This window comes from Triturus cristatus, chromosome 3_1, assembly GCF_964204655.1.
Source record: "Triturus cristatus chromosome 3_1, aTriCri1.1, whole genome shotgun sequence".
NCBI classification, from domain to species: domain Eukaryota; kingdom Metazoa; phylum Chordata; class Amphibia; order Caudata; family Salamandridae; genus Triturus; species Triturus cristatus.
In genome coordinates this window covers 242,413,715-242,429,891 of record NC_140583.1, presented here as the reverse complement: position 1 = coordinate 242,429,891, position 16,177 = coordinate 242,413,715, and the positions used below count along the sequence as shown (strand labels likewise).

The 16,177-nt window shown below is 42.4% G+C and overlaps 1 protein-coding gene across 8 annotated transcripts in view; it reads right to left on the bottom strand.

Moving 5' to 3' along the window:
* NRG4 (neuregulin 4) overlaps window positions 1–16,177 on the bottom strand; it is a 198,773-nt gene that overhangs the window by 40,798 nt on the left and 141,798 nt on the right. For 2 of the 8 annotated variants that reach the window (XM_085643773.1, XM_085643774.1), the window contains exon 6: window positions 11,424–11,586. The exons of the other annotated variants lie outside the window; for them this stretch is intronic. The gene's annotated coding sequence lies outside the window, so the exon portion shown is untranslated. Of the gene's footprint in view, window positions 1–11,423; window positions 11,587–16,177 lie in introns of those variants that run through there. 8 annotated transcript variants of the gene reach the window in all.

Sequence of the window (16,177 nt, the reverse complement as noted above, 5' to 3'; positions counted from 1 at the left end):
TTCATGGGTAAGGCTGCCCTTATATACAGGTATCAAAATATTAGGGTTAGTAGCAGTGCTTAAGACGGTAGTTGCAGGTGGAGCCCACTGGCATCCCTTTTCAGGGTCCCACACATATTTTTCCTCATCAGACTTTGTTACAGAACAAGAGAGAAAAACACAAAAGGAAAACAGGAGGAAGTGAAACATGGCAAAACTGTGTCAAAGGAAGAAAGAAAGGATGAAAAATAACCTGCAAGAGTGAGATAAAAACGTAGGGAACCCTTGGTGGTGGATGAAAGTGGTACACTGTAGAATCACGTCTATGCAGTCTTGGTATTCGGCTCTCATGACATTTGAAATTGCTAGCTACAGGCTACTGAGCAAGACTTTGGCCCCGGCATTTATTATTTTACAAATTAAGGACTTCTTAGTGGGTTACCACATGTTACGTTGGGGTGTGTGACTGGTAAGTCACAGATTCAATTCCAAAAATACCATTCCTTCCTTCTGAGTTCCTTGTGTACAATGAGTTGGTAATATTGCTGCCTGTAAATACACTGTCACACACCTATGCTACACTAAACAAAATCCAATAGTTTGTTACCAGCCACATTGAGCAGTTCCCATATATGTAGCATATTGAGCCACATCCATGCAGGAATACACTAGCCCGTTATTGATGAGCTGGCAAAAAAGTTGCCAAGTCGGGATTATTATGGGCAGAGGTCCCAGTCCAAAGTTATTTGTTTAGGAAGATTGCTCCAATTCCCTGTAGAGATGAAAAGAATCAAAGGCACAGGAGAGGTCAAGAATAGGCGTTCTGGTTCTCCATTTGAATCCATTGCAGAGTTTAAATCATTCTGTGTGGAAGTCAGTGCTGCCTTTGTGCCATAGCCATATCAAAATCTGTTTTAGTAATCTGAGAACAGGTCAACTTGTTTGATGAATGCAGATATTTGTCTTGAAGCTGATCTTTCAATTTTCTTTTGCCTAGCTACAACTGGTTATTGACCAGAAGTTAGAAGGAGCCTCTGTTTGAAGGCATTTTTGTTTTAGGGAGTTCTCTTAGGAATAGGCTTACAGCCAAGGAATTGTTGATATTTCTGGCTGGATTTGCTGCAGGGCTATTAGTGAAGATATTGTTGCATATATGAACAAGACATGGGTCTGTCGGTGATCGTGCTGGCCTACAAGCTTTTGCAGGCTTGATGAAGTCCTGTGTCGTCATGAGGCTAAAGGTGAGTAACTGGGGTTGTTTTAAAGATTTGTTTTCTACTAAACTGCACAGCACTGCTGGAATTGTGATTTTGCAATGATTGGGCAATGGAGTGGGAAGCAAGGGGGTCTAAAATTATGTGGAGGGTTGGTAGGAATGCAGGTGTGCCAGGCACACAGCAAGGGCAAGTGGTGAGGCCTTCTACTGTGCTGCCAAGGTATCAGGATGTCCAAAGTTACTGCTACTTCAGGTACTGTGGTTGGAGGGCCTTTTTCACACTGAATTCTTCTAGCAGGTCTGTTTTTGTGACCTTGAGGTCCATCATCAGGTCTCCCTGTTCAGATCTCCTATCTTATGCTAAGGTCTCTTGACCACTGTCTATTCTTCCGGATGCAGGTCACCGTTCCAGGATATTGGGCAGGTTATTCTGAGACAGGTATAAGGTCTCATAGTGCCCTGCCTCCAGTCAGGTTTTCCTTCTACCTACTTCAAAAATATCATAAAACTTCCATACATTTGGAAACGTAGAAACACACATAAGTCATCACATATGACAGAGATGTTTTTTACTCTCCAATAATTGGTTTCCTTGCACAAGACTGCCCCCTTAGGCAATATTTCTGGGCTTCATTTTTCTGCATTATGCATTGGATTCAGGGGAGTATGACCTCATAGTTACTAGGGCTTCACATTTTTCAAAAAGTGCATTTGCATATTACATTTTTATATATATTTTTGTTTCATGACTGTGCAAGGCTGACACACTGCTTTTGAGATTTGTCTTTACTTTCCTTTGTATCAGTTGACACTTTGCTTCAGAGGTTTTGTAACACTGCATAACATGTATTGTAATTATGTCTGCCCTTTGCGGTAATAGGGCGGGAAGTACCTTTCCTAAGAACCACAGCATCATCCTCTTTTTTTCCATCTCTACAGTATGTGATGATTTATTATGTGAGGCATTAAGTTTCCAAATATATGGAAGTTTTATGTCCTGGGGTGTATTATTTGTATATTTGAGTTTTTTTCCAAGCACTTAATGCCACTCCCAGATGGCCGGCATGTAGGTTTTGAATTCTGGTCTGATGTATGCCCTTGTCTCCCTTTTATGTTTTTCACTAGATATAGGTTTTTCCTACTCCATCTCTCCAAAAGGAAACTCTCTAAAGATGAACGTATAGTTTTGGGCCTGGGTTTATCTTTTTGCCCCACTTCTAGATTTAACTTTTTGGATGCTAGAAATAATGTTTTTTAAGTTGATACGTAAATTGAAGTTAAAAAAATGGCCTGCCTTGAAACCAGAGAGCCCTTCTGCAGGCACAACCAGGGCGAAATGTTTTTGTCAGACTAACTTCACCATTGGGGATGTAGATACACTTATCACTTCAAAAAAACTACAGCAAGTGGATAACCCCATTAGGGATTTAGGTGATTCTCTTGAAATCCAGGATATTGTTTATAATTGTGCAGCTCCAAGCAATCTTCGCTCTAAATCTGTATTTACCCCCAGCTCTCGTTTGATGCCAAAGATGTTTTTCATGGTTGTGTTACAAAGATCTCACATTCCTGAGAAACCAGAAGAATTTGAAACCTTGGAATTTAACTTACAGTGAGACGCGAGCTGTATTAGATTTGGCCCTATTATACCAACATAATTACCCATCCATCTGACAGGGGCGGGAATGTGGTTGTGATGGATTTTGAATTATACACCAAGGAAGCACATAAGAAATAGGGAGATACCAAATGCTTTGAGAGGATCAGTAGAGAACGCTACAAAGACACCGTTTTTATAGTATGGGACCAACTGGGGAGTATCATTACCTAAAGTCTAACTATCCAATATTACTGGCCTTCCACCTATTACCCAAATTCCACAAAGATCCCCTGAACCCACTGGGGAGACCTATTGTCTCCTCGTGGGGGAGCTTGCTAAAAAATGTTTTCAGACACATTGATTTAATTTTTAGGGACAATGGGGCATATACATCAACATTGGCATTTGCGATTCCTTTATTATCGAAAAATAAGGATTCGCTAATAAGGAATAGCAAAAGGCTATGCATGTAGGAATCGCTATTCAAATAGCGATTCCTTAACTTTCCTTAATTGCTACTAGCAAATTGCGAGTAGCAATTAAGGAATGCCATCCCAATCATTCCTATGGGCCTCCAGGCCCATAGGAATGAATTGGAGATTGCATGAGCAAATAGCGAGTACCAGTAGGTTCTCGCAAATTGCTCATGCAATTTCAAGGGTGCAAGGGTGTCAAAATGACACCCTATTGCACCCCTGAAATTGATATGTGCACATATGTTGCACACACACATGCTCTAAGGTCATGTGTGTGCGCAACATGAAACTTTGAAAAATGCACAAAAGTGCATTTTTCATGCAATTTTTTAGCAAATTACCATGCAGTTCATCTTCATGGTAATTTGCTCCCCCTATTAGCGAATTCGCTAATTTTTTAACTTTCATGCATTGCATTCAAGGAATCCCAAATTGAGATTCCTTAAATTAAGGAATCTCAATTTGGGATTCCTTAAATGCTATCGCTATTTAAGGAATCGCTATTTAAGGATTCCTTAAATAGCGATTTTTGCTTTTGGGTTGATGCATTGGGATTGGGTATTTTTAACTCAATACCGGGAGCTATTAGCGAATCGGTATTTTACCGACTGGATTTTGGCTTGATGCATGAGGCTGTTTATCACTGTCCTTCCCTCTTACTAACAGGATACCAAGGATTTCCTCAAAAGGATAGAGGGTATCAAATGGACAGAGGAATACTTACTTATGACCCTTGACGTGTGTTCTCTTTATACCAGTATAGATCACAAACAAGATATTGAAACATGTAGACACTTCTTGAGGGCAAACCCCATACATCTTCTCTCACACACCAACATGCTGTTGGAGGTGATATGTATTTGTCTTGAGAACAATATTTTTCTTTTTCACAGTGAATTGCACAGGCAGAAGACCGGCACTGCTATGGGTACCTGCTTCCCTCCCAGCTTCACGAAAATGTTCATGAGCTGGTAGGAGGAGCAGGTATCGTGTCAGTTGACATGGCGGAGGACTTGGGTCATACTGTACCCTGGCCAAAATATATAGATGATTTGTTCATCATCTGGGAGGGCACTGATAGATCTGCCAGGGAATTTGTTTCCAAACCTATAAACACTAATATGAACCTAGATTTCACCATGAACATCAGTAGGGAGAAACTAGAATTCCTGGACACAGTGGTTGAGTTAAGATTTGGTCCCTTACTACGTGACCTAAGCAGCTACACAGAGACTTTGAAATGGAATATCCCTTATGAGTTACTCCTTTGAACAAAGCGCAATTGCAGTAAGGAAACTGCCTACAGAGAGGAAGAACGTACCATGTGTGAGGTTCAGGGAGAGGAAGTATCCAAAGTGGGGTCTCTAAAATAAAATCACGGGAAACTATTATCACCCTGTCTAGTGATAATATCCTGTTTAATGATTCACCCAGACCTACACCCGATAATAATTCCTCTACCAGACAGATAACCACCTTCAGTAATAAAATAGATTGTATATCCCATGTAGTAAAGAGGCATTGGGGTAGATTAACAACTGATCCCACTTTGGGCCACCTTTTACAGGATAAACCCAACTACATGTTCAAGAGAGGTAAGAACCTAAAGGATCTACTTGTCAAAAGGGGCATCATTACCAGGGCCGCAAAGATTCAGGTTCTAAAGGGGTTTCACCAGTGCAATACTGCACAGCCTATAAAAATATTTTCAGCAGGAAATTGTTCTGTGTACCATTTGGTAAGTGGGGGGGAAACTATTAATCAGTTTCTTACCTGCAATCTTCACTTTACCATTTACATCCTAGAGTGCCCTTGCAAGAAACGGTACATTGGCAGCACAATACATCCAGTGAAGAAAAGGATATTATAGCGCATGCATGCAATTGACAAGGATGACGACCATTACCCCATGGCTAGACATTTTGCACAACACCATTACCAAGATAGGAATCTGTTGGGGTTTTTTGCCATTGAACCCATTCCAGCTAGTTTTCGGGGACTGGACAGAGAACTCAAGTTAAGGCAAAGTGAATCCAGGTGGATTATTGATTCGGAGACTAAGATCCTGCTGGGGTTGAATAAAAAGGAAGAGCTTAATATATACCTACAAGAAACTTGAATGCTTACTGACATGTTCAAGTACATGGTCGGATTATCTATGTCTGTGTTGTAGATAGTTTGTAGAGTAATAATAGAGTTTTAACCTTTTCTTCATCTCTTTGTGTTTTCCTCTTAATATTCTAGGGGGAAAGGAAGGGGATCTTATTTGAGATGTGGTAGTGCCCATCTGGGCAGGAGTCTCCTACCCTTTTCTCAGGCCACTTTATCTTTATCTTTTCCTTTCTTTTATCTTTTCCTTTCTTTTTTTTTTTTACGTTTTTGCCCACATACCCCACTTTGTTTGAATGTTATGTTAACTTTTGAGAGGAAGCTGTGGGAGGGCGATATAATGGTTACCCCATGAGATATGTATTTGCCAAGCCCTAGGGCTGGCACAGTTTCGGTCGGTGCTCTCACAGCTAAGTCCTACTTTCTGTAAAGTTTTACCACTTGGGCTTTATGTCTGTTTTTTACACTCCATTAGTTCGTTCCCTCGCATGAGACTGGCCACGTGGGCGATATTTCTGGGTTTCATTGTTCTGCATTATGCATTGGATTCAGGGGAGTATGACTTTGCAGGTACTTGGGCTTTACATTTTTCTAAATGCTGCATATTACATTTTTATATATTTTTGTTTTATGACTAGGTACTCTGCGAGGCTGACACACTGCTTTTGAGCTGGAGATTTGTCTTTACTTTCCTTTATATCAGTTAACACTTATCTTTCGAGGTTTTGGAACACTGCCTAACATGTATTGTAATTATGTCTGTCCTTTGCCGTTATAGGTGGGGAGGTACCTTTCCTAAGAACCATAGCATCAACCTCTTTTTTTTCACCGCTGCTGTATGTGATGATTTATTATTTGTGGCATTACGTTTCCAAATGTATGGAAGTTTTAAGATCTGGGATGTATTATTTGTATACGGAGTTCATTTTCAAATTCTTAATGCCACTCCAAGATGGCCGACATGTATGTTTTGAATTTCTGTTTGATGTTTGCCCTTGTCCCTCTTATGTTTTTCACTATATATGGGTGTTTCATACTGTCTTTGTATTCCCACAGGTCGATTGAACCTCACAGTGGATCGCTGATAGGTTTTGTGCTTACCTTTTATGAGTACGCTTGTTGAGCAGAAGAAATTCTCACAGATCCTGACGAATGCCAATACACCTCTTCTAAGGTGTTAAAAGGCAGAAACATGTGTACCCACTCTGAGCGACACACTTGAGCAGGGTTATTCAACCTCTGCAGTGTTCTTTTAACCCTGACCTAGGCATGTATGAATAAAGTTGTACACTTGTACAGTTATATTCACATAACACTTTTCCCATTCTCTGCATATCTCACCAGACTTTAGTTCACCACAGGGTTTCTACCACTCTCTGATAAACATCCGAAGAGCGCCTCCTTCTCAATGAGGGGGTTGTAGCCTGCACAGTGATAACCTGTCATGGTGTCCGTAGATTCCCAAGGAAGAAGCATGCCACCTTTGGTGGGTGAGGGAATTTGTTTAAAAAAAAAATTAATATCCCGTTCAGTTACCTTATATTGTATCTTTACTTCTCTAAGACCCAGGTGTTTTTCTGTGTGATAGTGACTATAATTGGGAGTAAAAACATGCAGGTCTATAAATCTCTCCTGACTCTCCTTTGTTCTAACCAGTTCTGTAGGAGCCTCCTCACACGTGTACTGAAAGAAAGCCCAGCATTTGATATACCAATTGTCTGTCACGACAGCGTGGGGGCTGCTAGACCAGTACCAGGGACAAGACTGAGAGACATTATCGCAAAAGTGGGTTCCTCCCAGATGAAAGACAGAATAATGCAGGAAGCCAGGAAACTAGACCAAACTACCTACCAGGACCTAAACATGGATTTGGACTAGGATCTCTCCCAGGCTACTTTCAACAGTATGAGTTGGTAAATTTCAACCCAACTGACAGTGGAGATGCGCAGATGACAAATTTGATACCAATGGACATTCCTGTTTGCCCTCTGGTCTCAGCTGGACTCGAAAACCTGAGTGGTACGCACCCTGGAGGAGGCATGGGACATCATGTGCCCATCCATGGACCGTCTGCAATCTTCAGCAATGGAGGAGGACAATCCGAGATGGAAGCCAAAAGATAAATGGGAGAAACCCAAACCGCCACGCGGTAATATTCAGAAGTAAGAAGGCCCCATGGACTCAGCGAACTAGCAGAAACTATAGTGTTAGACTACACCATGGAGGACTACCTTGGGATAGCCTTGAAAATTGTCAACTGCTCTGGAGACATTTCTACTGCTCTAAGCGGGCCGGTGTAGATGCCAGCAGGTTATAATGCAACTCATCACTGCAAAAGGGGTGTATCTGATCCTGACCCCTGAAAGGGGAATGTTAGGGGAAGTTATCTGGATGAGGTTATGGGGTGGCGGGATGTAGGGGAAAAAGCTGCAATAAAGTGTCAGAGTGAGGAGAGCTAGAGGTACAGTTGGCATTACCTTGTAGATAAGGATGCTCACGCTGTAAGGCGGGTTCAGAATACATTTGAGCACTGTTGGATCCACTCACACTACTAGCTACATGGTCAAAGTTGTTTCTTGGAACATAAGCACCATAAAGTCTGGAGGAAGGTGAGGAAAGTACACCTAAATATCCTGTGCTTACAGAAACTTGAAATCCACCCACTTGAAGAGACATAAGCTCCACCCTACGCTATACTTTGCAGTAGCTGCTGAAAAGAAAGGGGGCGTAATGATTGGGCTCCATAAAGACTTTCAACTTGAGGCAAAACGAGTGGGTATAGATACTAAAAAGTGTTGCAAGGTTTACTTAGCAGGGAAAAACCAGGGACTCTCGCACAGCATCCTCAATTTATACACCTCAACCAGGGACAAGAACAATTCCTGGGCCACTTGTTGACCTTGGGATTGGGACCTGCCCAGCTTGCTGTGGGTGGGATACTTCAATCTGGCCCCTAACGCCCTACTGGATAGACACACACACAAAACTGCGATCTCCATGGTACATATCACCAACTCTGTTGCAGGAGATAAAGGCGATAGGCTTGACAAACCTATGGCACAGCAAGCACCCTGATGACATGGAATTCACATTCTTCTCCCACATTCACAAGTCCTAATCATGTATTGACCTGATGTAGGGTACTCCAGATGTATTGGAGGACACCCACTCAGTTACCCACAGCGCGATAGCTATATCTGACCATGCTTTAATTAGCTGGGATGGTAGGAGAAGATTGAACCACAAAGGCGGACCAGACTGGAGATTTGACGGGACTCTACTTAAGAACAGACAAGTGAAGCAATTTGCCAGACTTTTAAGATAAACGACTCTAACGAGACATCCCCAAACACAGTATGGGATGCTTTTAAAGTGGTTGTTTGTGGGCAAGTATCGCTGAAAGAGTGCATTTGCGCCGTTCTGCAACACTATCTAGAGCCTCCCCAGAGACTGACCTGAATGCAGCATCAGAGCAGCATCAATACACTGGTTCCATAAAAAATCTACGGGACGCCATCTCCCGGAAAGGGCAGATTGCTCTACTGGCCACCGAAAAATCTGAAAAGCACTGTTCTTGTAACAACAATTTTATGAGCCAGCTAATAAAATGGGGTCACTTCTTGCTCGATGGTTAAGGACCGAAACAACCTATAAACTAATACCTACAATACACTGTGAGGGGCAGTGGGTCTGCATCAGAATACAGATAAGATCAAGGCCTTTCAAGACTATTCTACATCCCTATGTCAGGGTATCACATGAAATTGAGGCCTTTATATCAGCAGCCCTCCAGCAGGTCGGCAGCAGGGCTAATTGGAACAAGCTGGAGGAACTTATTATAGAGGTGGAGGTTACCCAAGCTATCTGGGAATAAAATCCTGATAAATCTCTGGGATCGGATGGATTAACAAATCACTTCTACCAGCACTTTAAAACTGTACTGATTCTACGTTTAGTCGAGCCATTTACCTTATTTCTATAATCCCATACTGTTACCCCATCAATGTCAGATGCAAATATTATCCTTATACACAAACTGGGTAAGCTACCTGATAGGTGTGGAGCTTATCGCCCGATAGCACTTGTAAACACTGATGTCAAAATCTTTACAAAAATTCCAGTCAATAGATTAGCATCACATATGCCAATCCTTGGGGAACCAGATCGGTCAGTTTTCTCCCACAGAGACAGGCAGCAGATGATATTATATTAGGAGGAAACTTCATTTAATAGAAAAAGGCAGTCGTAGAGGGTTCTCCATGCTGATCTTGAGAAAACAGTTGATAGGGTAGATTGAAGTTTCCTCTCTGGAATGTACGAAGCAATAGGCCTGAGCCCTTGGATATACCTGGCCATTACCTACACACATACTATGGTGTGGGTACTGGTTAACAGAGAGAAATCAGGAAATATCCCACTTCATAGAGGCACACACCAGAGCTGCCCGCTATCCCCCTTCCTGTTCACCCTCACGGTTGAACCTCTTGCATTGCTTGTTCACCGACAGTGGGAGAATGTGGGCATGCCCCTCGTGTGAGGACAGCATAAAAGTCACCTATTTGCAGATGATATTCTGCTTACAGTGACTGACCTTCTTAGATTCTTTCGTAAAATAATAAATCTTGGAGACCTACAACAGAGTCTCAGGATTCAAAGTAAACTATGATAAATCTGAGATGCTTGGAACACGACCGGACCCCAAACTCAAACGAACACTCTCCATGACTTATTTCCACTGGTTGACTAGCAAAAAGTTTAAATATCTAGGTATATAGATCACCCTGCTATATGCCGCAAACTACCCACACCTGCTTAGTGTAATTAAAACAGATTTAGCCAAGTGGAAGAATCTCTAAGTATCTCTGCTGGGCAGAGTAGCGGTGATTACTCCCTGGGGTACTTTATACATTCTAGGCCCTTCCTGTGAAATTGCCTGAGAAAGATATTCACACTTTGTCGCAGGCTATTGACCAATTTGTTTAAGCAGGAAAGAGGGGAAAAGTGTACAGGAAGGTGCTAAGAGCCCCTGGTAGCTCAGGAGAGCTCGGTCTCACCAACATTAAAAATACTAGCAGGCAGCTCAACTTAGAATCCTATTTGAGTAGTCAATTATAGAGACTGAATGGCACTGGATCCACATGGGTGCGACGGTGATGGTCCATGGGCAATCCCCTGGCTTCTTAGATATGCAAAACCCCCAGACTGTTAATTAGACGGACCATAGACATATGGTATTCCCTCACGAGGAACCAACGCTTGACCATGTCCCCCACCCCCTTACGCCATTGTTTGGCATCCTAGACTACTCTCCAGGCATACCGGAACAAACCAAAACAGAATGGTCATATATGAAGAAATGGGCCCTACTACTGGGGGTCCCTATAGCTCCCTCTTGCTGGAAGAAATTGTTGAATGACCCCCTAACACTGACTAAGAGTGTAGGAAACAGGGAACTGATGTATATGATAACTATGCACTGGCAAGGAATGCCAGCCCGACTGCGGCAGATTTCTATCCCAGCAGAAGCTACATTTTGTAGGGGAATCCAACAAATGCGAGACACCATAGATGTCTGGTAGTCCTGCCAAATGCTACCAATGTTTTGGAAACAGATCCTCAGTCATGGTCAGGGAGGTCGTTGGATACCCGATGAGGTTGAACCCAGTCCAGATTATCTCTGTCATCAGACCATCTGACAAAAGAGGACAGTAGACTCATAACGAATATGCTATTAGCAGCTACACAGCTGATTGTGATGAAAGGGAAGTCTCAGAATGTACCCACGGAATAGTTAGGATGCTGCTGACCATTGAGAAACTGATGTGGTTACTGCTCGAGAGGGATAAATTCAATAGCCAGTGGCAACAGCGAGTGGATTATCCGTTGGACAAAGGGATGTTGCTTAGTTTTCCCAGATCCTCGAGATCTCTATGTATGGTTCCCTAAGGCGTAGGATATGCAAACTGTATCTTGTCACCTCACTCATGCACTTAGAGTAACGGTGTATGACTAAAGAAAGTCTGCTTCATTTGCTCACACTTACGGGGCGGGTGGGGTTGGTCAGTCAATCAATCAGGATTTGTAGAGCGTGGCTGCATCCCCCGTGAACGTCTCGAGGCACCGGGAGAACCTGCTGCCTGTTCTCCTATTAGTTGACCATCCAGGGCTTAAGGTTCTCCCTGAACTGCTGGAGCGATGGTGATGTTCTGAGGTACAGGGGGAGGTTGTACCAGGTCATGAAATATGTTTTTTATACACTTTACCAAAAAAAGTTCAATTGTACTATGTATTTTATTGTTATTATTGTTTGTGAAGAGGAAAAGATTAAATCATAACCTAATGAAGCATTTATATTGCAGGCGGCTACAAAGGCACAATTTCACATGTGGTTTTGATAACAACAATTATAGAAATAGGATGGAAAATAAATCACCATCTAACTGGCCACCCAGAGTGCAGGCAAAAAAAAAAACAACAGTATTTCTATTTAGTATTAACAATAAATCATGTAGGAAAGCACACTAAACCAGCTTTGTCACTGAAAAGAAAAGATCTATTTTTAGTGGGCTGTGAATAATGTGCAGAGGCTTTGTACCATCACACTAAGGGAAGGCAGCCAATGTGTGAGTTAACATTGCCCCATGCTGTATGCTGTGGAGGGCGGAAGCACAACGTGAATGACAATTTAAGAAACCAACGGATGAAATCCCCTGATCTATAGCCCTTGTATGTATATTTGCTAAGTATGCATTGTGTGGAAGAATAATAGTCTAGTCAAATAAATGCTTGCTCTTGATTGACAATGGTATTTAAGTTAATGTTTTTTTGTATATTATTTCTAAAAACAAGTGTTTATTTTTGTCTGCGCTTCAGGTTCTAGGTTGGACGGTGCTTTAGTTCCTGTCTTCTTGTTCGGTCTAGCCTTTGAGACAGCTTTAGCATAGTCCTTTTTCCTTTGTTCCATCTTTCTCTAGCTCACTATTTCAGTCTTTTTTAGCTTTCTTTCCAGTTACTTTCTCCATTCTTTTACTTTTGTCCTTCTATCCCCCCACCCCACTGCTACATCATAGGATCATTTTTTCAGTGGTATTTTTATGCTTCTGTTTGGAGACCCGTAGTATCCGATCAAATTCGAAGGAGCTATAAACAAGAACGTAAATGTTTTATTTTAAACTGAACCCAGTGGCAACCCTCCTCGAGCTGCCAAAGAGGCTCATTCATGATGCCCCTGAAAGTGGTGCCACCCTCAGCAGTAATACCAGTGCCCACCAGGTGATGAAAGCCAGGCTTCAGTCAATAACTGGGATAATTCCCGAACGCTGTGTAAATTAGTGGGGGGGGGGCTCCTCCTAGGGCCTTCACCAACTTTAGACATGGTTTGGAAATGTTGCATGTTTGACTATCCCTGCATGTGTGTACCACCCCTAAGACCGCACACATCAGAGTTTATCAGAGGAACGTGCAGACATAGTCAATGCTTTTGAATGTTAATACAATTATTAGTGGAATACCACAGATACAAACAATAGTGGAAAAATAAGCACTGTCAAACTGATTTTTAGTATTTAGTATCATTTTTTCGAATTTAGTTATTGCTGTACTATTTTTTCTATCAGTAGGTAAGATGTTCACAATAACAACGAACACTTGTTTAAACCCCCCATGGCTCGCGAGCCTGGGACTTTTTTCAAGTGCAAAAAGAACAGATGATGGACGGAATGCTGAACAAATGAAACATTCACCCAGAGGCACGGATGTGGGTTGAATCCATAATGTTTTGCTCATGACACCATTCCAGTTTGGAGCCAGCCAAACGCAGCTCAGTCTTGACCCTGTGCCTCATGGGAACAGTACAGCCCAAACTGCCAGGCTAGGTCCTCCCTGGACCGCAAAAAAGCATCCTGGACCCGGTTTCAGGGTATCTCCCTTTATCAGCCAGGCTAGCTTGAATCCTGTGTCATATTGAGCATGGGACCCACGTCTTGGCATACCCTTCACACTTAGTGTGGCAAAGGCAAAAAGAACAGATGATGGACAGAATGCTGAACAAATCTAACATTCTCCGCCAGTCACAAATCTGCGTTAAATCCATCATTTATTTTGCTCAACTTGTCATTCCAATTTGGACCAACTATATGCAAATCAGTCTTGACCCTGCTCCCCATGGGAACAGTCCAGCCCGAACTGCCAGGCCAGGTTCTCCCTGGACTGGAAACAAGTATCCTGGGAGCAGTTTTGAAGTATCTTTTTGGAACTGAAGCCCAAACAAACACAAATGAGTGCCATGTTTCATCATCGGGCACCGCTCCTTGATAGAGCGGTGCGGCAATGCTCGAAAAATAAAGAGTATGGGGTCATATTATCAAGGAACGGCGATAATGGGCTTGATAATATGCCCTTGTGAATTCCCATAGAAGCCCATGGAATTCTCAAGGGCATATTACCAAGCCCATTATCGCCGCTTTAGCGGCAGTTTCCTGCCGCTAAAGCGGCGATAATTTTAACGCCGTCCTTGATAATATGCCCCATGGTGTCAGCAGGAATAGGAGCTAACAGGAGCCACTGGAAAGAAAAAAAAGAGCATATAGTACTGGGTTAGTACAGTTGAGGAAAGCACTAGTAACTCAGTCCAAAAGACAGAGGTCTGCCGGTGTGTATATGCTGGTGGCTCTTAAAAGCATGTCACTAATTGCAGTAAACGTCAGGGGGAGGGACAGCGGGGAAACAACAGTAGCGGCCATGTTATTTTGCTGAGTATGGACGCGTGGCTATGGGTGACGTTAAAAAAGGGTCAAAGTTACAAACGGGAATGAGGTTTCCGATTCGAGCCATACAGTTTCATAAAAGATACTGGGGCCTATGCATCAACAATGCCATTTGCGATTCCTTATTAGCGAAAAATAAGGAATCGCTAATAAGGAATAGCAAAAGGCTATGCATGTAGGAATCGCTATTCAAATAGCGATTCCTTAATATTCCTTATTACCGAATCGGTAATACCGAATCGGTAATAAGGAATACCTACCCATTCATTCCTATGGGCTTGGAGGCCCATAGGAATGAATGTAAAGCCAGTCTGTATTAGCAATTCGGTATTACCGAATCGCTAATAGCGGGAGCACTTTCAAGGGTGCCAGGGTGTCAAAAGGACACCCTGTTGCACCCCTGAAAATGATATGTGCACATATGTTGCACACACACATGCTCTAAGGGCATGTGTGTGCGCAACATGAAACTTTGAAAAATGCACAAAAGTGCATTTTTCAAAGTTTTTGCAAATTACCATGCAGTTCATCTTCATGGTAATTTGCTCCCCCTATTAGCGAAATCGCTAATTTTTTAACTTTGATGCATTGCATTTAAGGAATCTCACTTTGGGATTCCTTAAATGCAATCGCTATTTAAGGAATCGGTATTTAAGGAATCCCTATTTAAAGAATCGCTATTTAAGGATTCCTTAAATAGCGATTTCTGCTTTTGGGTTGATGCATTGGGATTGGGTATTTTTTACTTAATACCTGGAGCTATTACCGAATCGGTATTTTACCGACTGGATTTTGGGTTGATGCATGAGGCTGACTGCTTTTTGTGCTGAAATGGGGTTTGTGGCAATAAGCTCAAAATACAATAATATAAGTAGCTCTTGGGCCAACAAGTGTAGTAGTTCTATTTGGGTGTGGGGGAGGCAGGGTGATTATAATAGTAGGTATCTGTAAAAACTGGGAGAGGCCTCTCAAAATAAGGAGGTTCAATGTTGGGAAGGATCAAGGTGTAATATTGGTAGGGTGTCTGGATATATTCAGGATTTAAAATATAGTTTAATGTTAGGAATTTTAATATGTAATTCATTAGTATGGCGGGCCAGAGTAATTGGTGAATAATCCAAGTTTTGGGGCCAGGTTAGGAGAGGGTGGAGGACCTGATTATGAGGAGAGGAGAAGTAACTCGTGGTGACCCTTGACAGGTCGTATTTATATGGAAAAAATGAATATGTCCAAATGCCGGGGTGGTTTGCAATATGGATAATATTTAAGTATCAGTGGGATACATAGTATTCTACAAAATGACTTACAGTATATAAGATGGTCCATGATTAAACAAGAGTTTGAATATATTTCACATATATTGCATTCTGGATGTTTACAATATTGCAACCTATGGAAATTATAAATCAAAGATCGTAAAGACAGGTATACCAGGTGTTGATTAGGTTGCATATATTACTATAGTGTCTGTTTTTGGTCATGGTCTAATACGGTCTGTGGAGGGTGGGGCTGGACCAGTGGTGTAGGTATGTGGTATGGGCCATAGAGTGGGGGAATATTGGAATGTGGAGAGTTAAATGGATCTGTGAATGTTTAATATTCTTATAGCCAATAGTGCATCACTGCATCTTTATTGAGTCCTGTTTTGGTTGTGCCCAACCTCAAAATCAATTCACTTTCTCGCCTCCTCATTCTCAGTTCCAAGTTTTCACCTCTTGAGTCAGGGGTGTGAGGGGCCTCCAGGTTTTCTTGTTTTGGAGGGGCCCCCCCTCACCCTCTAAGCCATGTCATTGCATGCCTTGCAGAAGGAATGCAATGGCATGAAAAATAGTTAAACACTCAGGAAAGCCACTTTGCTTTCCCGAACAGGCCCCTGCAGCGTAGGGGTGGGGGCAACCATTCAGGGAGGCCCCAGTGAGCCCAGGCCAATGAATATCTGTGCGAACTTGGAGATGCCGGGGTCCCTCATCACATGCTGCAGGGAGGCTCCATCATTCTGCGTGTCTTCACTGTGGCTTGGTTTGTTCCCGTT